This window comes from Strigops habroptila, chromosome 5, assembly GCF_004027225.2.
Source record: "Strigops habroptila isolate Jane chromosome 5, bStrHab1.2.pri, whole genome shotgun sequence".
Lineage (NCBI taxonomy): Eukaryota > Metazoa > Chordata > Aves > Psittaciformes > Psittacidae > Strigops > Strigops habroptila.
The window spans coordinates 48,009,259-48,033,335 of record NC_044281.2 but is presented as its reverse complement, the minus strand read 5'-3'; the positions used below and the strand labels follow the sequence as shown (position 1 = coordinate 48,033,335).

The 24,077-nt window shown below is 37.7% G+C and overlaps 1 pseudogene; it reads right to left on the bottom strand.

Annotated features, from left to right (window-relative positions):
- Positions 1 to 437: 437 nt before the first annotated feature.
- LOC115608270 overlaps positions 438 to 24,077 on the bottom strand; it is a 194,036-nt pseudogene continuing 170,396 nt past the window's right edge.

Below are 24,077 nucleotides of genomic sequence, written 5' to 3'. Positions count from 1 at the left end.
GAGCTAGTGTTAGTTAAACATTATCGAGTCTTTCCCTTAAGTAGTAACTGAAATTCCTCACTAGAAACAGGATATTATTTATTCACTTTTGTCTCGAATGTGTATAGATATACCTGTTTGAAAAAAAAAAAATCGGGAGAAATGAGGAAATTTATGTGTCCCTTTAAATTCTAATGAAAACAAATTAATATGGCACTAAAAATTTTTATACAATGGTCTGTACCATTTTAAAATCTCGTTGTCAGGAGCAGTCATTGTGATGGTGTCACTATAGCACGGATCACAAATTTGAGCATTGCCATAGGCTCATTGAAAATAAACGTAGGTTTATTAACATATGAGAAGTTTGGGTTTGGGGGGATTTTTATTATTCCATGTGATTATATGAGGGTAGAAGGGAGAGAACTTCACACTATGTCTTCCCAAATGAAAAACATGCTCAGTGCCAGATTATCAATACTCAAATGATTGTCTTCAGTGTCCTGCTGTTATCTTCATCCTATTGGGAGCTGCAAAAAAGAAATGAGGATTCAGCTGCTTGACTGACTACAGAAGAAACAGCCTCATGCATGTGCTGTCATGTAAGAAATATTATGTGCAAGTGTTTGACTGATTTATTGTAATTAGTTTATTTTCTTTAGCATTTTTATGTATTTACAGCAAAATCACAATCCACATTTTTTTCACATTTTTGACTTAGGTAACCAAAGTCTTTATTAACCAGGCAATGAAGAACATGTTTTTGAAAGGGATTAAGCAGTGAAATGATGAATGGAACTGTTTCCAAAGCATGCACATAAAGTGATATCATCTAGCTATGGCTGATTTCTGCTCCATTGCTTCAACAGGAAAATAGCTATACTGCTGAAATGATTCGGCTTAGGCTCTATTATTTGTGGTGGCGCTTGACAGTTATGGAGTTGGAATTCAATTTCTTTCATTTAAAGCAGGTGTGCCTTAAGAAAATCATTCTGCCACTTCTGTATAACGCATGGAGATTGTTGGCTTCTTGCCTGAAAGCATTTCAGTGCACTTATCCCATTTTCATACAGCAGAAGTTGTCCATGAATATCATCCTGATTTAAATACATGAGTGAATTTTCTTTATTCCAAAACAAGATAATAGATGATATGAAATGCTTTATTTTATGCTTACACATAGATTTAAGAACACATTTTGAAGGGCAGTTTTATAAAAATCTGTATTACAAAGCACATAAACATGTTGACATTAATTTATTATTCAGAGCTAGAAGAAAGGTGCTTTGTAATCTTGATGTATCTGTATTTGATATGACAGGTTAACCTTGATATTAGCATCATGTATCCAAATTTTACTTCCCCGTTTGACTCTAAAATACCTTACGTTAGTTTCTGATAGTGATGTATCCAGGTAGCCATTGTTTATTTGTGAATAGCACATGGCACATTTATTTTATATGAAAAGAGAGTGTACTTCTGTAAGTGCCTACTGAGATCTAGACAGGTTATGTTTAGTTAGAGTGAGGATTTGAATTTACATGGAAAAAATGTGTGTAATATCTGGAGGAGTGATACATGTTTACTGAGGTCAAATAAAAATTTATGTGCATGTCTGTGTCATATTACATATTTCCATATATCTATATACACATTTATACTAAAATATATATCTGGATTTTAGATGTGTATATATATCTATATTTTATGTGTAAATATATCTATATGCTAAGTCTAGAAAGAACCTTCAAAATCATCAAGTCCAACTGCTAACCCAGGACTGCCAAGTCCATCCACTAAAGCATGTCCTTAAGTGCCACATCTACAAGTATTTTGAATCCCTCTGGGGACGGTGGCTCCACCACTTCCCTGGGCAGCCTGTTCCAGTGTTCAACAACTCTTTCAGGTAAGAAATTTTTCCTAATATCCAATCTAAACCTCCCCAGGCACAACTTGAGGCCATTTCCTCTTGTCCTGTCACTTCTTATTTGGGAGAAGAGACCAACCCCCCTTGTTACAACCTCCTTTCAGGAAGTTGTAGAGAGCGATAACATCTCCTCTCCTCAGCCTCTTTTTCTCCAGGTTTAACAACCTCAGTTGCTGCAGTGTATCATGATGCTTCCGAATACAGTCTATGAACAAGTTTATGTGTTGAAGGTATTCAGTGATATGATGAGAAAGTCAGTTATTTTTCTTGCTTAAATAGCACTAACTACTCTTACATTCCTCTGTAATAAGCAAATAAATAGTCTGACTGACCATACACGTGTAGCTCAGTACTGCTTATATATTTCATTCCCTTTTTTATCTCATATTGCTTCCATTTATTTATCAAATAATATATGAATAGGCATGCCATCTTTTCCTAAAACTTCACAGATGACTAGCTTGTATATTCACAGTCACTGAGTACAACTCATGTAACTTGGGCACCATGATATGTGGTTTAATGTCTCTTAGTGTATAAATGAACAAAGTAATAGTGATGTTAAAGTCACTAGCTGCAGCAAAGGGTTGCCTAATATGAGAAATTGTTTATTAAAAACATCTTGTATTTTCAGGCTGAACTGAAATCAATAGTATGTTTAATGTCTGGAAAGTAGTCGATGGGTTCATTCATAGGGAATGAATGTCCTGTTGCTGTTTGATTTACTGGTAAATTCCAGTGCTAAAAATATCTGCTATAAGGTTTGCCTTTTGTTAATTATTATTTTCTGTAACAGGCTGCACTTCACAGTACCTTTATGCCTTAGAATAAATATTCAACAGGCAAGTTTAGTGCATTAATATTTAAACTGTTATTGGGAAAATACACCATCATGATAGCTTATAGTGTAATATTATGTACCATTTACATCTAAATAGATAAGGTTGTTTAGCTTAAATTAATTCTGTTGGCTTAATTAATGCTATTACCTTAATCCATTTAGAAAGGAAAAAAAAAAAAAAAGGCAAAACCAAACACCAAGGAAAGTGTTATGGTATCAGATAGGACAACAGATACAATACAAATTTCAGCTTTCTGAAAAACTTCCCATTGTACAAATGGTGCAGTGGTTGTCTTAGTCTCTTTTGGGACTCGTGCCGAAGTTTTAAACTGTGGTTCCACTGGAAAAGAGGTCTGTTTAACGTGTTTTGTTTGGGTCGCCCCTTCCAGCCCTGAACAAATGTGCTCTAATCACTGTTTTGAATGTGAAAGTCAGCAGGAGCGTTTGTCTTCATGTCTGCCATGAAACTTGGTAAATTATCTGGATCTCTCAAAGAGTCAATACAAATTAAAAATATACAAAAGGTTTCTAAGAGAGTGATTGCTATTCTAGCAAGTTCATTAGCCTTCTGAGGAATGCTGTTGGCAGGCTTTGTTTAGCAGAAGTCCAAAACAAAGTAAACCAAAAATGTCAAAAAATGAATTGCAGATCACTTGGCAATATAAATGTGAGAACTAAGATGTAGATGATGAATAATTTGGGAAAATGTATATTGTTCCTCCAGGAATCTTAACTGCACAAAGGGGAGCTATACTGAAGATCACAGCAGAGAAACGGGAATAACTTGTTTAAGCGAATATGCGCCATCCAGCTTGTCCAAATGCACTGGCACAACGAGACTCCAGACACTATTTAGTTTGTGGGAAAAAAAAGGAGTTCTGCAGTGACGCTTTTTTTTCCCAGCTCCCTGTATCTATCTCCTTAGCATTTTCAGTGTATAATTTATTTTCTTACTCTAATTTTGTGACACTAAGTTGAAGACCAGAAATGAAGTTTAAAGGAGGAAATCAGTCTCCTAAACTCGCTAGGTGGCAATTACCTTGCATCTCCTTCCTTGGGAAATGGACGTTGGCATGACTCAGCTGTGGGTGCAGTCACCTAGAGCATCCCTTGTCAACTGCTGCAGAGAGGAGGGAAGAGGCTGCTCCTCTTCAAGTTAATTCAGGTTTTTTTGGCAAATTTTACATGCCATTGCTACTGTGTTGTTCCCATTATCTGAAGTATCATAACAGAAACAGAACAAAGCAAGAGTTTTAACTCCCACAGGATAACATAGCGATAAATGTAATAGGAAGGAGAGAAGATTGCAGATGACACAGGCAAGGCTAATGTGCTCAATGCCTTTTCTTCAGTCTTCATGGAAAGGTTAAATGTGACAAAAGGTTTAACATGATCAGAACTAACAAGGGAGAGTAGGGAAGGAACTGAGTATTTAGATTCAGAAAAGTCAGATTTAAGGCCTGTTTACAAGGTCAAATGACTAGGCAATAAACTGGGATTTGAATTTATGGTGTTCTATCTACTGTGCATTAACTCCCCATATGGAAGGTCTTCGTAAATAAAAGGGTCTTTACATGAAGCAGCTTTTCTAGGTTGACAGGGCCTCTTAGAGTTTACCCCAGCATATTTAAAGATGCGGTTTTTAAACCAGCATTGATTTGCTTTGAGAACTCCTGAAGGATATAAATAGTCCTAATAAACATAGTACATATATTTAAGTGAGGGGGAAAAAAAAAAAAAAAAGGAAAAGCAAAGAAATGTCAGCCAACAATTCAAACAAAGTTGCTACCTGGAAAGATACTAAACCAAATTATTAAATAATCAATTTACAAGCTCCTCAAACTTAATAAGAGAAGTAGCCACTCTACCCACCAAGAGCAGATATGTTTTTCACATTAGGGAGACTTCTGATAGGTCTCAGACAATCGTGCCGGTAAAAGTATGATTCAGATGAAATAAGTAAGGAGCAAGGCCCATTTAAGAAAGTATTATCAATGATTAATTTCATCAATATTCTGTAAACCCTGATTTTTCTACTAATCGCTACTTTAATGAATGTCTTAGACAATGAAACGTCACATTTTTGAACAATGTCACACTTGGAGGCCATGCAAGCAGGCTTAGAATTAAAATTTTTTTTGATAAATACGTGAAATAGCTTGAAATCCACAAGAAAAAATTAAATAGAGACAGTAAAGATGGTGCTTACAGAGGAAAAGTCAACTGCACAAATGCCAAATGGGAAATAAGTGATAAGGTATCAGCACTGTAGAGAAGACTGAGCAGGTTGCAGTGCTGTCACAGAAAAAATGGAAATCTCTTGCTGTAAATGTATTGGAGGTTGGGGAGCCACACAAGAAGGCAGTTGCTGGGCGCTAGCCTTTGCTGGAGCTCAGTTACAACATGTTGGGATGGATATAGAGAAACCAGAGGGAGTTTAGACAAAAGCAACAGGGAACAGAGTTTGAAACTTGGTTAGTTTAGCTTACGAAAATGGGAGAAATTCAGGCAGCAGAGACTCTGTTTTCAAACATGTAAATGTTGTTACTGTGGTAACTTCTCTATGCCCACTAAGGTTACCCCAAGAGGTATCAGTTTTACTTGGAACAGATTGGGTTTATGTTCAGTGTCGGGAAAAACAAAACTGTGCTCTAATAATATAGTTAAATACTTCAACAATTACTTAAATAAACTGTGAGATTTCCATTACTGACAGTTTGGAGAAGTTGATTAAATCCTGTTCAGACTGTTCACTTATACCTGATCCAGTCTAATTAACTCTTGGGAGGCCTGTCATCCCAACTTTTCTACAGTAATATGGGTATGAATTCTTATGTTTACAATTTACTATAATCTATGCTCTTAAATGAGCTTTGTATTTTAATATCTCAAATAACTTTGGGTTTTTTTTGGATGGGTAGCTTATTTGCTTTCATATAATACATGCCATGTAATTTAAACTATACACCATTAAATCCATAATTTTTATTACTAACTTTAATTCTAGCTCTCAGTAAGGCTCATGGATTGAAGGAAACCTGTTAATTCTGTTTTATTCAAAACATTTCCTTGTTCACATCAAAGCAATGCATGTTCGTATCAGTGCAGCCAATCAGTATTTCTGTGGAATGAGCCATGAAACTGAAGAGTGCTTCAAACAGTCTTAAAAAATGTGAAATGAATCATTGCTAGAGAGATCCATGTGTTTACGTGTATCATTGATGGTTGACATCTTGGACATACATAATACGCAAAGTCTTTTTCTACTTTCCTTTTCTTTCAGGACTGATTTACTGTATAATAGTTTATCCATGTGAAAAAGGAAGCCTGTTTTTTTGAGTTAATATTTTCTGTAAGTTCAACAAAGATACACTTCCTTTATGAAATGACAACTATCATAATTCACAGTTTCACAACTAGAATAATGCTCTAAAGCAATCCTGGTAATCTTGGGCTGCTTTATCAAAAAAGGCAGCTCTTGACCCATCGAGGGATAGTTTCCTGGATATAAATACCTGCAGATAGTAACTCCAGTTTATCTTGGTATATTACTGCTTCCATTTGTACTTCTGTTAATTATTTGAGAAAATGTGCACCATATTTTTGTAGGCTACAGCCAACCTGTGTAATAGATTTTTTATATTTAGAAAATAACAGCACTTACTCATTTTATCTACATCAGCTGCATTTCAGTATTGATGTAGGAGCTGTGCTTTAGTATGAGAATGTACTTGTTAAGAAAATCCATACAGAACTTTAGTTGTGATATTAAAATCTAATTATCATTAACAGAATAAAGTGACTATCTGAATAGATTTTCATGCTTTCTCTTAATGCATTATGTAATTGAAATGAAAATATGTTGATTTTTGCCCCTAGCCTTTCAAAACAGATAAATGATAGGGCAACCTGCCTTTTCAAAAGCTGCAGATTGGGTCAGTCAGGTTGTCTGAGTGGGACAGTGTTTGAGTTTGAGTTTGGAAAATGACTGTGGCTTAAAAATGTGGTCCTCAGCAATAGCATAGAAGAGAATTGTTTAGATTGGAAAAGATCTTTAAGATCATAGAGTGCAACCGTTAATCCAGTACTGCCAAATCCAGCACTAAACTATGTCCTTAAGTGCCACATCTACAAGTCTTTTAAATCCCTTTGGGGATGGTGACTTCACCACATCCCTGGGCAGCTATTCCAATGCTTGACGACTCTTTCAGGGAAGAAGTTTTTCCTAATATCCAATCTAAACCTCCCCAGGCACAACTTGAGGCCATTTCCTCTTGTCCTATTGCTTCTTACTTGGGAGAAGAGACCAACCCCCCTTGTTACAACCTCCTTTCAGGTAGTTGCAGAGAGCGATAAGGTCCCCCCTGAGCCTTCTCCGAACTAAACAACCCCAGTTCCCTCAGCTGTTCCTCATAAGACTTATACTCTTCACCAGATTTCACGCTCCAGTACCTCTGTCTTTCTTGTAGTGAGGGGCCCAGAACTGAACACAGTATTCGAGGTGCAGCCTCACCAGTGCCAAGTACAGTGGAACGATCACTGCCCTAGTCTTGCTGGCTATGCTATTTCTCATACAGGCCAGGATGCCATTGGTCTTCTTGGCCACCTGGGCACACTCCTGGTTCATATTCAGCTGGCAGTTGACCAACACCCCCAGGTCTCTTTCTGCAAGGCAGCTTTCCATCCACTTTGAGGGTAAGGACAGTATTTGCCCAACTCAATGATTCACAAATTCATGCAAACAAAAAAAAAAAAAGATTTGCATGAACTAGACTTCAGTTTGCTCAGGTCAATGCCCGGAAGCAATCAACCATTATTTCTTCATAAGGGAACAGCTATCACAGAAAGAAGATACAGAGCAGGACAAGTGTCACCTCTTTTGGCTGTCATTTACCTAGGAAGGGCACAGAAAATTTAGCCCTATCAGCTCTGTCTGAGCACATGCAGGAGCACTTATTTGGTAATGGAGTAGGAAGTGTTAACAGGTGCTGAGAGAGATCATCTTGGAAAAGAGCATCTAACAAAGTTCCTTAGGCAAGTGAGGTGGATCATTCTCTGACCATGAGACTTGTTTTAGTGTTTTGCCACTTTTGGATAGGTCTGTAGTGACATTTAATGTAGAGTTTGAGGTCAAGCTCAGCAAGAAGTGGGTTGTTTGTGGAAACTGGTGTGGAGAAAGAATGAACAGGAGTAATTGCTGCTTGCAGACCTCCTGGGTGCAAGGCCTGCGATTTCATATTGCAAACAAGGGGCAAAGTTAGGAAGGCAGGGATGTGAAAAGCAAGTGGAGGGGTGTTTGCTGGGGAGGAGGAGGTTGCCCTTGCAATTCAGAATATCTTCCAGGCTTGGTCCGGACTGCAGTTAGCTATTTTTCTCCAGGGTTTGCTGTGCAGATGGCTAGTGGGTTTGGACAGGAGCACCGTACCAAGGATGACCCTAACTACCAGAGTAGACATGGCATTTGTGGGTTTTGTATTTGAAGCATTAAACTGTTCATTAAGGGAAAATTTTGTGTAGAACTTGGATACAGGGTTAATTTGGCAACTGAACAGTCATTATCTTCCTTTAAGCTATTTTATATCCCTATTTATACCTTTCATAATGTTAACAGGACTTTAATCCATTTTCCTGTAAATTATTTCAGTTACATTTGATATTTTTTGTCCTTACCATAAGAATCAGTGGTTTTGGACCTTACCTTCTTTTCAAATGCTGAACCAGTATAGCCACTTCTGCAATGCGTAAGACATTAGGTCTTATGCATCTGCTTCCAAATAGACATTTTTGCTCACAAAGTGCTAGAAATGAAAGATAAAGTTGTTTAGAGATACACTTATTCTAAGTCTCATAATTAGAAAGAGAATATTTAGATGCTTTTGAAAACATATTTATTTTCGAAAGCAAATATATTTGACAGAATATATTATGATTCTATAGTTTCATATGATGGAGAAAAGGACAAAAAATAAAAAAAAAATAAAACATTGAAGCATTAAAAATGGTTTTCCATAGGCATTTTTATGCCTATGTGTCTGTTATGTTTACAATTGCCTTTATTTTATCCTTTTCTCCACAGTGATGGGGAAAGAGAAGACTGTGCTAAAATAATCACCTCAGTTCAGTCGGAAATGAATCAGTGCAAGGCCTAATTTTGAAAGCAAGGATATGTTCTGGGAATTGAGGTTTGGTCAGATTTATGCCAAATTTTATTTTCGTTTCAATTGAAATAAAGTAACAGCTGTTAAAAGGTCTGTTCTTGACTTGATATGAAGAGATATGTTAAATATATACTCCCAAAGGTGATGCTATTACAAATAAATAAAAGGGAGAATTTGGTGCACTGCACGCTTTGCACCTCTGGAAACTAGGGCATTAGAACATGTAATATCATGGCCCCACAGAATCAGTAATGATTTCCCAAGGAAAAATAATTAGAAACCCTCTTTCATCCTGAGTACCCATGTACTTATAGAGGCACATGCATTTGAAGATATTCTGTTATTAAAAGAATCAGTGGGGGGTTTTTTAAGACAGAAAAAAAGATAATAAATTAGTCAAATTTCAGCCAGTTTTTCATCCTCATTAGCTATTTATATTGTTATGACATTGTTTTGGCATAGGGAAAAGAGAACAGCCAATTCATAGGGCACCAATTCAGGAAGAACACACATGTATTTTAATTAGATCTCATGAGTTAAACATAAATATTGCCAGAATATTGTATCCTAATTACAGGCAGTCAAACTAAATGTCTTCAAAACTGGTCAGATGTGACTCAACAAGTGGCTTTTATATTTTCTTGTGTGGCAGAGGCATATAGGAAGCTGCAAACCATGTCCCATTTAAGACAGATCTGAAAACAAAGTAGACGCATATCTTACGATCAAATACCATCTCCTTTATCATGGAGCAAAGTGTTCCATCCAAAAGTTCCACAGAGTTTAAACCCTGTAAGGTTTGAGTTTTTTTCCCAGAAAATCAACAATTTCAGGGGCTGAAGGAGCAAATTCCAGAATTTCAGTTTGTTAGAGTTAGGTTCTGATTTTGACACAGATTTAAGTTCATGCAAATTCTTTGTGTTATGATCCATGTCTCAGGAATAGACCAGGCTAGTGAAATTTCACTAGAAAACGCATGGTGGGATCCTATGCTATCCAAATGTGATTCTCAGTTATAGTAGTGTTATAGTGACCTTGAAAGGCCAGGGACAAGATGTTTAACAATACCTGGAATGTGTATTGGTTTTGTTCTACCATGTGTTATCATGGCTGCTAACATTCAGTGAGGAGGTTGAGATTTTGGCAGAGTAGGGAATATTAAAATCTAAATATGTATACTGAACTTCAGCCCTGACAGCTGCGGGACAGAGGAGCGAAGAACCAGACTTACTGCCACTCTATACATCTAAAAAAGAGAGGCTGTAAACAGCTTGGCAAACAGCTGCTCTTTTGAGTACAGGCAAGTTGTGAGGGTTCATGTTGTGTCAAAACTACTGACCTATATTGTGTCCAGAACAAGAACATGGCCAGACCTGGACATGCTGGTGACCTCCGGATGCTCCTTTTTAAAAAGCCAGCTGTGTCAAGTTGTTGCCTGCTGTAGGACTCCAGTGACCTGGAGCCAGCAACTTGCCTCCTAGTAGATGAGCTAGTTGAAAAGTTAAAAGTGCTGTTTTGTTGACACAATATTTTAAAAGCAAATTTGGTCTTGTTAGGTGTCTGTTGTAAAGCACTCCTTAAGACCTAAAATGGGCAGCTGCAAACGTTCAAGTTTCTTCTTCTTCTGAGATCAGGAGTCCCACGTTTGAATCCTGGGTGTGGATGGGGCAGAGGACGAATGAAATCATTCTCAAGCTAGAACGGCATGCCTAACATTTGCCGACTGCTACTTCAGCTGCTCCATGAACTTGGAAAGAACTCAGGTTTATAACTGGAAAAATCTTAGAGTTTCATTCACTGGAACAGAAATAGTGCATTGTCAGCAGAAGGGGCTCCTTGTGCCAGTTTGCCAGTTTTGTTCCACTATTTAGTGAGATAGAAGAGAGAGAACTGTCCATGATGTTACTGTTACAGAGAACTGTGTATGACATTGATATTATTCATTTGATATAAACTTGGGGTGGGGAAAAATGGAAGTTAATTCTCCTTTCATCTTGGTAGTGGATAAAATAAGGATAAAATAAGGAAAGGCAAAGAGAGATGGATTCTTCTGGAGACCCCTATAGCAGCTGGGGAAATTCTGGTATGCGTGGGCAGAAGAACAGACATTGGATATGGCTTTTTTCTGTCTGTTTGATTGCCAGTTGATGCAAACTAAGGGAAAAAAAGGGAAAATATTTCCTCCTATTTTATCCTTTTCTACCTGCCTGTCTCTCCCTCTCCATCCATTGCTTCTTGCTTTGGTGCTCAGAAAAACAAGAGCTCAGTTAGGAGAAAAGTTAAAAACATTTTGGAAGAAAATTTGAATTGAAATCAGAGAGGATAATAACATAGCTGAAGTTCAAATGAATATTTCCTAAATGTATTTACAAGGGATACTAAGCCACTAAACACTAAAATGATAGAGGCTGTGTATGCTTCATCCTGTACAGATTCAGCAAAGTAATTTAATAAGCTGAGCTTATGTTAAAATTATAATCAATAAATGCCCATTACAGAAAGAGATTTATCCCTGGGTATTTAAAGAACAGAGCTGTAATTTGCATGCAAACTACATTCTTTGTTAACACTTTTCTTTTTTTAAGGTCTGAAAGGGTTACATAGGAAAGCTAGAAGAAAGCGTGTCTGAGATGTTGTTCAAGGCAGAGAAAGAGAATGAGGAAGAATGTTGAGGAAATTATAAGGCTTTAAGCTTGACACTTATAACATGCAAATAAAGAGAAGATATTCTGAAGGGCAGTGAGGAGCCAGTGTGAGTTCAAAAATATTAGAACAGAAGATAGCAGCATGAATTTTAATGATGAAGATCCTTCACAAATATAACCTTCTTATACTTAATAATTAATTATTAGAATTATACCTTGATCCTGCATTCAGGGCCTTAAACAACAGACTTATATGCCTGGCTAGAAGCCTTCTGGCTTTACTGGATTATGTTTTGGCTTTATCTGTCAGGATAATCAGACTGTACTGTCAGGTCTTCACTCCTTTGGTCTAATGTTTCTTTCATAGCTCAAGAAAAAGAGCAATGTGAGTTAACACTGCAGGAGGTAAGGGAAAGCCACAGGCATGAAGCTTTAGACTGGATATCTAGTATGAAATGATTGCATCTCCAAAACATAGCAGACCTGTTCCAAATTAGATATAAGCTCCTTAACGTGTGGTGACTACTTTTGACAACACAGTCTGGTCTTACTCTCTGAGACATTTTCAAAATATGTTAGATATAAAATTATTCTGACTTAGACATTGCCAATCTTCATTGCAGCAGAACTGAAAATCTGTTTTAAGTTACTGTCAATGGAGGTGTCTGCTGGAAGATTGAAGCATTTTGGACTATCACTTGTGATAGAGGTTGGTGCCCTTTTTTCCTGGTGAAAGTTGGCAGAAAAATCAGAGGCATTGGTATTTGCACTTTCAAGTATTTAAATTAATTGTTAGGGGCCTAAAAGTAGAGAATGTCATGTTCTGCTTTTTCTGGTTTTATAGAAGACCAAAGAGAGAAGATTTAGAAAAGATTTTATTGTGGCAGCTATATCTGCTGCTGCCTCCGAACATCTTCCTGAACTGTCCACGTAGGCTTAGGCCTTTGTGAGTTAGAAACTGCACTGATGAAGGTGATCTGTGGCTTCTTATTAAAGATAAATCAAAAGTAGATATCCAAGGTAAATTTTCAGTATTTGTCCATTTTCTCTTTTATTGGCTTAATTGACTACTCTGGCTAGCTGTCTCAGTACAGAGGACTGAAACAATTTTTTCCACCTGAGAAATGTCCAGAAAATGGTAGTGGACATCTCTGTAGATCCTTTGCTTTAGTCACCCGACTGGATGTGTGTTAGGAAGTTAATGAGGAAAAAATGAGATTGAATGGGTAGATAAAACCTGTATCTGCTTTTCCATTGCTGCCATCCCAATAAGGGCAGCTGCATGAATTCACAGGCTGAAAACAAAGAATGAAACTGGGTTATCAACCTCCTCCTACCCTTGAAAAAGCCCCAGAGAAACAATCCAGCCCTAATTGCTTCTGGATAGTGGAGAAGGTACAGTGATTGCCAAGAAAAGTTATCATCTGGATTGTTCCTTGTGGAGTGAGACGGAATTTTTGCATTATGAAATCAGAAAAGTTTAGATGAATAATGCGAAAAATATGAGAATTAATAGATAATATAAGCACATTCATATATAGTATATAATATGTAATATTTTAATATATGTAATAGAATAAATTAATATAGAATATCAATATTTGTAGATAATGAATAATATGTTTCTTATAATGTGATTGTTTCACCGTTGAGTTTAACAGCTAAAGTCTATAGTTAAAGTGGTGCAAATCAAGGCCATCTTCAGCCTTGTTGATACAACAGTGATGCACAGAATTTGGGCATACACATCCAAGCAAGAAGAGAGTGCTGAGCACAGGGAAACCTCGGGAGCTTAAATTTCACAAAGCAGTTTTGCGCAGAGGAGTAGTGTCATGAAACAAACGCCTGCTTGCCAAAAACACACTTTTTCTGGAAAAGTGTATGGATTTGGTCCACTATTTGTGTGCTGCTGGGAGATGGTAAAGAGGACAAAGTAATATGAGACCAACAGAAATATGTAACCAGAGGTTGTTTACGGTCCCCTTTGCTGCTGCTAGCAGCCTGCTCGTCAGGGCCAGAGCTGAGGCAAAGGTAAGCACTTTTTCAGACAAGGGAGGCCCTCAGAAGGCTCTTTGTGTTTAGACAGACAAATACTTTTTTTTTCTTTTCCACTAAGTTCTGGATTTGGGTGAATAACCTCCCATCAAAACACAAAACCAGACTTGCTTTCAGGGATTACACTTCTGTGCGAAACTTTATACCTAACATCTGTGAGGATGAAGATGTTTCTTGTTCCCCTGCTCTCTCCCTGCCTCACTGAAATACCCTGGAGCAACATTATAAGACCTCGCCATCTGCTCTGTGACAATAGTCCTCTCTCTTTCTATCTGAAAAACCAGTAATTCCAACCAGTTGGTGATTATTTGGGTTTGCTGTGGGACCTAGGAATTTCAGCCAGAGCTTTTTATGCAAAAAGCTGATTTAACTTCCCATTACAGTGAAAACATGGGAAGAAGTAGCAAAAATAGGGTAACTAGTAAGTGAACAGGTTTGAAGCAAAGTTTCAAACGTTAGATAGATGTATAAAAAATTGCCTAGGCTTGTGTGACTGCATAGGATAGCAGAAATTGTTAATGATAGTAAGCCTTGCCTTTTACAGGAACAGGCATGATTTGTTTATTTATTTAATAAACTGAGTCAGGAATATATCATCAACTAATAAATAACTTTAAACATTGCCATGTTTGAACTAGGAGACAGCTGGCTCAAAGAAACAATTACACGGCCACTGGGATTTAACTGACAAAAGATCTCCATAAGTAATTATGCTCTGTGAGTGTGAGAGGAAAGAAAGATTGCCCTTTGAAGGGGATAATGCCTTGATATTTTTCTCATGCCCGTTTACTGTAAAGCTAATAACATACACAAACTGAAACGACCTTGTGTGTAACAGGCAGTAATGGGTCTCTCCCTATTCCAGGCCTTCCAGTCCCTCCGCTTGCAAATACTTCCAGACATATTGGTGGTCCGTCTAAGCACGTAGTGATTACAGCGTCAGGCTCCTAGGTTATAAAATGCATAGAATTTCTTTCTATGTTTAATGAGACAGAAAGGGCTACTCCATTTCCTTCTGTCCTCAACCCCTCTTTTTTACCTTATATTTAAAATTATTTTATTTAAAGACTACTAATTTTGTCTGGCAGTTTGAGCTCAGCATCCACATAAAGAAAAGATGAGTCGGGTCTCTGTCCATACTGATGTTGAATACAGAAATGTCTTTGAAAGTAATAGTTTTACTGGCAGCATAAGACAGTTATGACAAATAGTAGGCAGAATTTGGGTGCTAATCATGTTATGATGGACTTTCACGTGTAATGGAATTATAGTATCATTTAGGTTGGAAAAGACCTTTAAGATCTAACTTATTTTCATGCCTGTATTAGTGAAAAACAAGATTCACATAACCAAGTTACTTCTTTGTAAGGATGTTGCCCAGAGAAGCTGTGGCTACCCTATCCCTGGCAGTGTTCAAGGCCAGGTTGGATGGGGCTTTGAGCAACCTGGTCTAGTGGAAGGTGTCCCTGCCCATGGCAGGAGGTTGGAACTGGATGAGCTTTAAGGTCGCTTCCAACCCAAACCCAAATTCTATGATTCTATGATTCTATGATGATTGAGTCCAACCACAAACCTAACTCAAGATACACATAGTAAAAATTATAATGCATAAAGATCTCTAGTGCAACGTGTGGCTACGAAACTGTAGTAATTAAAACAGCACTTACGGGTTTGGCACAGTATTCCTACCCATCCTCCAGAGCACTCGCAGATGTTTGGACCTATACATTCTCCACCGTTCAGACACTTCTGGAGGCAAACAGCTGAACAGATTGACATGAAACGAGAGAAGATGTACATGTGATATCTGGATATTCAAGATTCTGTCTGAAAGGTGACCTGCTAGCTTTTATTCCATATGGCTAACTTCTTTAGGAGTGTATGCTTTCTCTTCATCAGATAATCACTGTTCAGGATTCTTTGATATTTGCTTCTTAAGAAATTTATCTTTGATGACTGCCTACTGGGAGTTTTGCTATTTCTAATGCTCAGCTCACCATCAACTAAGAATACTTCCCATATAATATATTCATATGTGTTATATGCAAATCATGTGTTCCATGTTATAAATAAATAGATTCTCATAGTAAAGTTTGATATGTTTAATGCATATATTATTTCTTCAGATATGCTGAAGGAGCAAATGCATGTTTTGGTGTGTATGTGTGAGAGACACCTCTTTCCTTCAGCATTTTTGAATAAATTATTAATATTTAAATTTCAAAACTGGTTCTGAAATAATATTTACGATCAGGACTCTAAGGGTAAAAAGCCAATATTTTAATCTGGTTTACATACAGTATGTCATCTTGATTATAAATTTATTCAGTTTATCTGTCAACATCATGGTAATAAATAGCCATGTAAGGAAAAATATTCCTTGGAAGTATTTTAGGGCGAGAGTGTTTTTTTAATTACATTTTTATGTAACTGTAGTCAGATCTGGTAGAGTCACAGAGTAAGAACACATAATTCTCCAAATTATGCACAAAAATGTATCTGGTGACTTTGAGAGTGTATCAGTTTGGCAAGCTTTATTGCAGGCTTTAAATAGTTCTGTATTTTGAAATACATGGCAGTTCTCAGTAAAATATAACAAAATATGTGAAGCAAGCATAAAATCAATGCTTCAAGTTTGATACTGTAAAAATGAATTTCCGTAACAAGATGTATAACAGACAGCTGCATGAAGCAGAACCAGGCTTCACCTACACAGCTTTTTTTTTCCTTTGCAAACATCAAATGTTTATAGCATTTTATATTACCTGTACTTAAAACTGTTTTTCTTCAAACTGCTGAAGTAACAAAACAGATTCTATTCACTACACTGTTTTTTAATATTAAAAGAAGATTACAATTTTTGTTGACTGGCCTAAGTAATAATAATCTGTTTCATGGGCAGTAGAGGTGCTTGTGTTTATTATAGTACTTTCCCCTCCAACCAGATGGGCAGTCGCAGACATTTGGGTGTACACATTTCCCCCTGTTCATGCATGTGGGATCACAGACACCTGCAGATACATACCAAAGGAAGAACATGGTAGCTGGGAAATGAGGGAAGACTTTACTAGAGACTTACTCGCTTCCCTTCAGAAGGTTGAATTGCTTGTAATTAAAAAATGGAAAAGTAATTTGGATTTAAGAATCTGAAACAGAGAGGCTTGATAGCTCCCATAAATCCTTCTGGAAAATGCTGCATCTTGTGTGGAACCTCTTTTGGGGAAGCTCCAGTAAGAGCTGCCTCACCAGAAAAAAGAGAGAGGCATTAATTACAATGATTCTCAGAAAAACAAGTAAAAAATTTTCTATGGTAGCTGTGGACAGATCGAATACTTGTTAGAGTTTTTGCTTCCTGATTGGAAATGTGTTCTCAGGTGTTCATTTGGATAAGAAAAGACTTGAAGAGGATAAATTGGTTTCACACAATTTTGGGAATGTTTTTGCATTCAACCAAGCATTAAGACTGAATAGATCTATTCCTCCATTACCTTTTTGCACCATTATTTGTTAAAGTACTTACCTCTTTATTTTTTCATACAAATAAGATGTGAAAGCCAAGTTGTTCTTTTGACCACAGAAAACTAAATGAATTTTTTTTTTTTTTTTGTTAGATTTCATTAGAAATCTAACAAATTAGAATTTTTGTGTCTCATATTAAGGCCTGTATTTATCAATATTGTTGCTTTACAACACCTGACAGTAAATTCTCACTGTTACGGCAAGTCAAACATCTGCACTCTCAACCTGCTTTGATGGAGGTAGATGCCACAGACAAATACCCAAAGTCCTCATCTCCTGTTTCTCCTTGCCTGTTATGAGAAGTGTAGGAGGACCCATCAGAAACAGTATAGTTTAGAAACATGGCAGTGCTGGTATGATGGGAGTGGAAATGATTTGCCTTTTATGTGGAAGAAAGCATTTGATAATGAAGAAGGCATGTGATAACATGGGTGGAAGACAATAAAGCCATGTTACATAGCAAGTGGTTGGACTGGCTTACAAGAGTCAAACCAGGAGGCATCTGACAGTACAGGTTTAAGAACACGTTTGTGTTGAATGGCTTCTGCCATGTTTAAAGCTTTATAGGCACACTGGGATTTTCTAGTGACTCATTACCAACACTGGTAATTGGCATGAGTCCTCCCTGCTTGCAGAGCTGGGTGGCTGCTTAACAACCAGCTGTTCCTCAGCAGGGAGTAGGCTACTTGCTTCTGCAGGCACTGAGGGGGCTGACGACTAAAATGTAACATTACAGTGCCTTTATGAGCCTGAAGGTTGTGATGTCTTTTGGCAGTTAACATCAGCAGTTAAGAGCAGAACTTGAATACTAATGCTACAGTAATTCTGGTTTTCAAGTCATCACTACATACAAGACTGAAACTACCACAGCCCCCCCTCAGACCTTTACTGTAGAAGGTGTAATTATGCAGAGAGCCTCAAAACAGGAATGATTACTAAAAAATAGCATGCAAAAATACACCACCTGTGTTTGATGGGAGAATAGCTTGTTTCTCAAGTATGATCAGGCATTTTTAGATAGGTACAGATTCCCTAATTATTCCTCTGATGTATTGAAATATTGCTTTTGTGGAGCTTTGTGTCCTGGGTTCGGTGTAGATGCTGCACAGGCAGCTTTTAGCACTATGTTGCTGCTCTTGGTTGGCTGCTACGTTTGCATTTTGTTCTGTGCCAAGCCTCCTGGATCCCTCAGCACAGTGACCTGCCCTCAGGCAGGTCAGACTTACCCCTGCTTATAAGGACTGCTTGGATCTAAGCCCTGAAACTGTCATCCTCTTTTTCCTTCATTCTCCACCTCTCCTGATCCATGCTGTGATCTTGGCCTCTGCTTACTAAGGCTAACAGGGATCTACAGTTCTTGCTGAATTATCAAAAAGTGCTGCAGCCACTAGTTAAAACCTAGATGAGTTCAAAGTATCACAGCAACATAACTGAAATAATTTAATCTTTTATTTTCCCTCTTCCTTTTTCTCTCCCTTTCGATCTCGTGCCTCCAATAATGGACTTCCGACCTACAGTCTTGTGATGTGTTTGATTCCCTGTTTGAATTATAAAACAACTCAGATATTCAGAATTTAGAAAAGATGACCCCAAAGCATAGAATTTGTTTATAGATTTCAAATGACCCCAGTGCTAACCTTCTGTCCCCAAATCAGTTGAAAATCTAGAGATTTGATTTTGAGATCATATGAAACTTGGACAATGCCTTCCCCCTGCTCCTTAAAACATAAAGCCAAAAAAAAGTTGCCAAGAAAAAGCTACCAAGAAAAAAGTAACTAGAAGCACAGAAGCAGTTGTTCAAATGGGGGTTTCTCCTTTTTGGCTTTTTCTTTTTTTTATTTATTTTTTTTTTTTTTTTTTTTTTTTGGTCCATTACATTTTTGGTGAATTTTAAACCTTGTACAAACAATTACGTTTGAAGATACTCCTCATTGTTTTGTACTGGTAGATTTTTTAAATTGTAGAACAGCAGACTCTTCCTTCAATTACAGGGAATCAAACTAGTCTGCTTTTTCATTAACTTTTAGTTTTCAGTTTCTGTATAACTGAACTTGTACCAGCTCAATTTGTATTGTAATTCAGCAAAACTTTAAGCAGCAGGTGAAGTCCAGTCTTGGTCTGAGTAAAACATCAGTTCAAACTGACTTTCAACTTGGGATCTATTTCTCTCTTTGTTCAGCTGCCTTACAAATAAACAAGTAATTGAAAATATAGCATGAACTTCCTTTACATTGTTTATTGGTCATGGCATCTCTCACTTTGGTGATAAATCCAAAGGAGTTCAATTCAGAATGAACAAACGGAAGTACTAAACCTGTTCTGAACTGGAGGGGCACTTCCACCTGCCTGCACTCCAGGGCAGATACTTTCTCTTCCTGCTGGGGAATTCAAGGGCACCTTCATGTAACTGAATGCAATGTTCTCTCTCCCCTTTTTCTCTCTGGCATCTCCACCTTCTTCTCCCTTTCTTTAACTTTCTTAAATACAATTCCATCTCAATACCCATCAGGCAGACTTCAATGTTTGTTAATGGTAACTAGTTCAGATCAGTTCTAGTCCCACTCCTTGGCCTCTGTGGAGGAGCTCCAATTTCAAAATAGCAAACAAAAAAGTTACTGCCTCTCACAGGAAAACTAAATAAATCATCTGACACTAGGAGAGCAAATCGAATTATTGTAATCCTCCCAGGCACTGGCACGACTCTGAAAAGACTCACATTTCTTTTTAACCCCTACCCTTAAAATAGGCCTGGCATTTTGACCCAGAGACAGCAGTGGTCTGATGGGTTTTCCACCTGTCTTGGGCACTAGACCTAATGACAGGGATATAAACACATTTGTGTCATCTCTTTGTTATATTTTGGTAGGGTGTACCACTGGGGGTGGGGAGAGTCCTGTACTATCAACACATCTTGGGTGCAAGCTTTCTAGCAGTCAGTCTCACTGAAGCCTTAATCCTATTCCCCTTGCTGTCAGTGTGACATCTCCATGCTCGTCAGTAAGAACCGAAGCATAGAATTTCATATGCAATAGAGTTACTCGATTCTATAATGTGCCACAATTCTATAAGGCTACCTCTTAAAACTAGAAAAGACTTCCATGATCTTATGTTTTCCAAAACTGGTAAGTTAGATAAGGTGAGCCTATATTGAAGGTGATAATGCAGGTTAAAGAAAAAAGCATGATTATGTGTTGTATTTCAGGAGAGGAGTGATTTTGATAAGGTAACAAGTAGCTGCAGGTGTTAAGATAAAACATAGGTGTTGCACAGAACATCATGCAAAATATACACAATTCTTCTGTGCACTGAAAGGCATTCACAAGTTGCAAAATTTTCTGGTCTATGTAGCAGCTATTTCGCTTTGATGGTTTTAATGCATTTTGACATTACAGCCACTTAGAATTTCCTGTGACCCTTTCCATAGTTTATCTTCTCTAGGCTGACTTGACCCAGTGAAGTGCTTCTTGCAACTCTCTTTATCAGCCTCTATGGAGCTCTATAGTTCAAGTATTGAGCCTTAACATCCTTAAGGTAGTCAGAATTCCTGCTTTGTCAGACAAAGGGAAGACTTTTCCTGCAAAATAAATATTTCCAGAGATTACTAGAATTCTAAGAAAAAAAGAAAAAACAAACCAACAAGCAACTGACACCTTAAATGTGGTGTGTAGAGTCAAGTAGGCCCTCCTGGTGTAGGAGGACCACATCCAGAGATGGACACCTACAATTTTGGTGTCTTCCTTTGCCTACCTTTACCATTGATTTACAGTAACAGTTCCCCTAAAAAATACACAGTGTTAGGGAAAATATCTCTGCTATGCAAAGCTAAAAGGGACTGGGAGCAAAGTTAGGCACTGGGCATGGTTTGCCGGGCTGCACAAACTTGAAGGAACTGAGAGTAATCTCTTGTTCTAACAAACAGTGACAGTATTAGCAAGCAGTATCCGCTGATCAGTTTACAGTGATTAAAAGAAGCCAGACAGTTCTTTCAGACTCCCACTGCTGCTGTGAATTAGCAAACAAATACTTTTCAAGTTGAACCTAAGCCACTTTTTGATGCAAGTACCTTATTACACCTTTTCTCACTTGAAGTAGGTAACAATAAGTAGTGAAAAACTTGTAATTTTCTTGAAATGAGGCAGTCTACAGCACCACCCTCATAAATTCAAAACAGAGAGAATATGAAATCTGGGTCCTAAAATCCTGGCAGAAAGGGATCCTTTGCAGTTTTTCAGGAATACGCCTTGCTGCAGCATGTGACCTTTCCTTACCAGACTACACAGACCTACCTCTTTCTGAATCAAAAATTACCTGTCATCACGTACCCTGAGCCATGCTGCTGCTGAGGAGACAGTGCATCACACTGCACTGCTGATTAGAAGATGTAGTTTTCAAGACTTTTTTTTTTTTTTTTTAATGTATGTGTTCTGTAGAAGCTTGAGAAAATTGCCTTGCTTCTGGATGCCTTCTGCCTTTGGATGGAAGAGAGAAAATAGCCTCAAGCAGTAACATCTGTGTGGGCCAGCTAAGGTAATGCATCAGGCAATAGCTTACTGACAAAGAACACAGAAATGTGGCCAAAAGAACACCTACTGTAGATACATACTTCAGTGTATCCTTTAAGTCACCATCCCTGTGCTGTCAGTTATATGTGATTCACAGACACTGCTTTTATTTTTGGCTGTTGTTGGTTTTGGACTGACTTCTTTGGGGGTCTAGTGCATATTTGAACTTGCTCTCGCTATTGGTCTTTAGAGGAGCTAGAACAGTTGCAGTTTGGGCTTTTTATTTCTTCATATTGTTTTAGTGTTCATTTTCTCCTTTCTGCTTAGTGGTTATCTTGATTTGGTATGACATTCTCAAAACCAGAAAGCTGTAGCTGGGGAGATACGACACAGTAAGGACACAGAGCATTGGAGAGATTTAAAAATAACACTGACTGGTCTTATCAAGAAAATATAGATGACAGAACTCAAGCTGAGAACAAAAATGAAACCAATAGATGTGAAAGCAGTGGGTTTTGTGTTAAAACTGGCCCTTCTAGTTGTTTTCAAATGTTTATAGGTCATATACATCACCTATTGATAAAACACAAAAACTAGGTAGAAGGTCTGTGCCAGGAATGGCACAATCATGAGACCGCAGCCTTAAAATGTAGGGATGTTGCTGATCTTTTTCATAGGACAAGAACTGGAAGGTCAGGTCTGCAGTTTCACAAAATAGCATGGTTCAATTGATTGTCTGGAAAGAAGGTTCCCCGTCTCTCTGGATGCATTATGCATCCCAGCGGCACTGCTTGAATGAAACATTATCCTGACTGCAGTAAAGAAACAATTGGTTGGATGCTTCTAGGCTCCAAACAAAGATTTCATCTTGCTGAACGATGTTTAATTCTTAGAAAAAATTAATCACAAAATGGGTGTGTTCTGGCCAAAAGGAGTGTTTCCAACAAACGTCACCATTGTTTGGATTCTACTGCCCTGACACTAGAAGAAACTAGTCGACATAAAAAATGTCATTCTCCCCTTTAGAGGGTATAGCTGATGCTCAACAGATCATTAGTGAGATGGATGTACCAATATATCTGCTGCTGTGAAGGTCCCAAATGCACACAGCTCTGAAAAACATGGTATAGATTCGGGACACTAGCAATTTCTAGTCCCCTTTTTTCTACTTCCAAGGGCAGGAAGGAACTAGTTCTGCCCGTGTTGCATTTTAGGCATGTGTATTTTTCCGGAGCTTGATTTTTTCTATAATTCCTCATCTATGTTGATTGGATTTGTAAATAAAGAAATCACTTTCTCGCCAAGCTCTATGAGAGTAACATCGAATGTGTGATCCACTGAATGTCAGTAATTATAGCCACAGATTAAATTTTGAGAAGGAATACTTGTAATACATGTAATAAAACTGTTTGCAGTTTTTGTGCAAGGTTCTTCTAAAATTTGGATCCTTATCCATAACAAGCTACCAATCATTTTGAGGTTTTCTCATCCCTATTTCTCACTTCACGTGTGTCTCTGACAGAGATGCAAAGCACTTCTTCAATAAATTACCTTTCTGAATAGTAAAAATAATCTGGTAGAAACCTCTGAGGGATGCAGTGCAGGAGAACCAATTACTACAAGACACAGAGGGAGCTGTAAATGTAATTGTGATGGGCGTGGTGACAGTTTGCATTTATAATATATTCATTTTACCACACGGCTCTAGCAATATGGTTAGTTTGCGTGACCTAGCACACATTTCAGAAGAAAAAATGGTCTGAAAAATTGTACACCATATAGATAGCAGTGCAATGCCAGTGCTTTGTTTAATTCTGTCTAGTCTTCATTCTGATGCGTACTGTCATATACCTATGGGGCCTTTTAGAGATATTAAAGGAGGACATATATCTAATTTAGGTATTAGTTCAGGAAAAATGGGAAAACTAATTAATACTGTATGGCAAAAATACTGAGCTGCTAGACTAAACTCTGAGTGTCGGCGTGTAATGTACTGCATTCCTGTTTGCTGTCATGTCACTCTCATCAGATGATAACATCTTCTACCAGTTAAAGAGGATCTTGATCTCTCCATCTGCACCTCAAAAAGATTTCCTGGTAGTGTGTGGTACGCAAGACTCTTAAGCTTCAGAAAGCTGTGGAAGCCAGTGAGGGATTGTCACTCCAGTGCAAATAGGGGACTCTCCACTCTCCTTGGGCTGAAATGTTTGCATCTTTCAGAATGAAAGCCACTATAAACAAAATAAGCATGCGCAGGTGTGCACATATATATATATTCTTCTAGGAATTGTCAGAGTTTGATATCATTAACAAAACCTTTTTCTCATTTACTGATTGGTTTTGCTCTGATTGCAACTCTATTAATTTGAAAGAGACTATAGCTGTACTTTATTCTCATCTTTGCAACTGCTAGCATATAATTAATGTTGGGAATTGTAAAGTATACTCCCA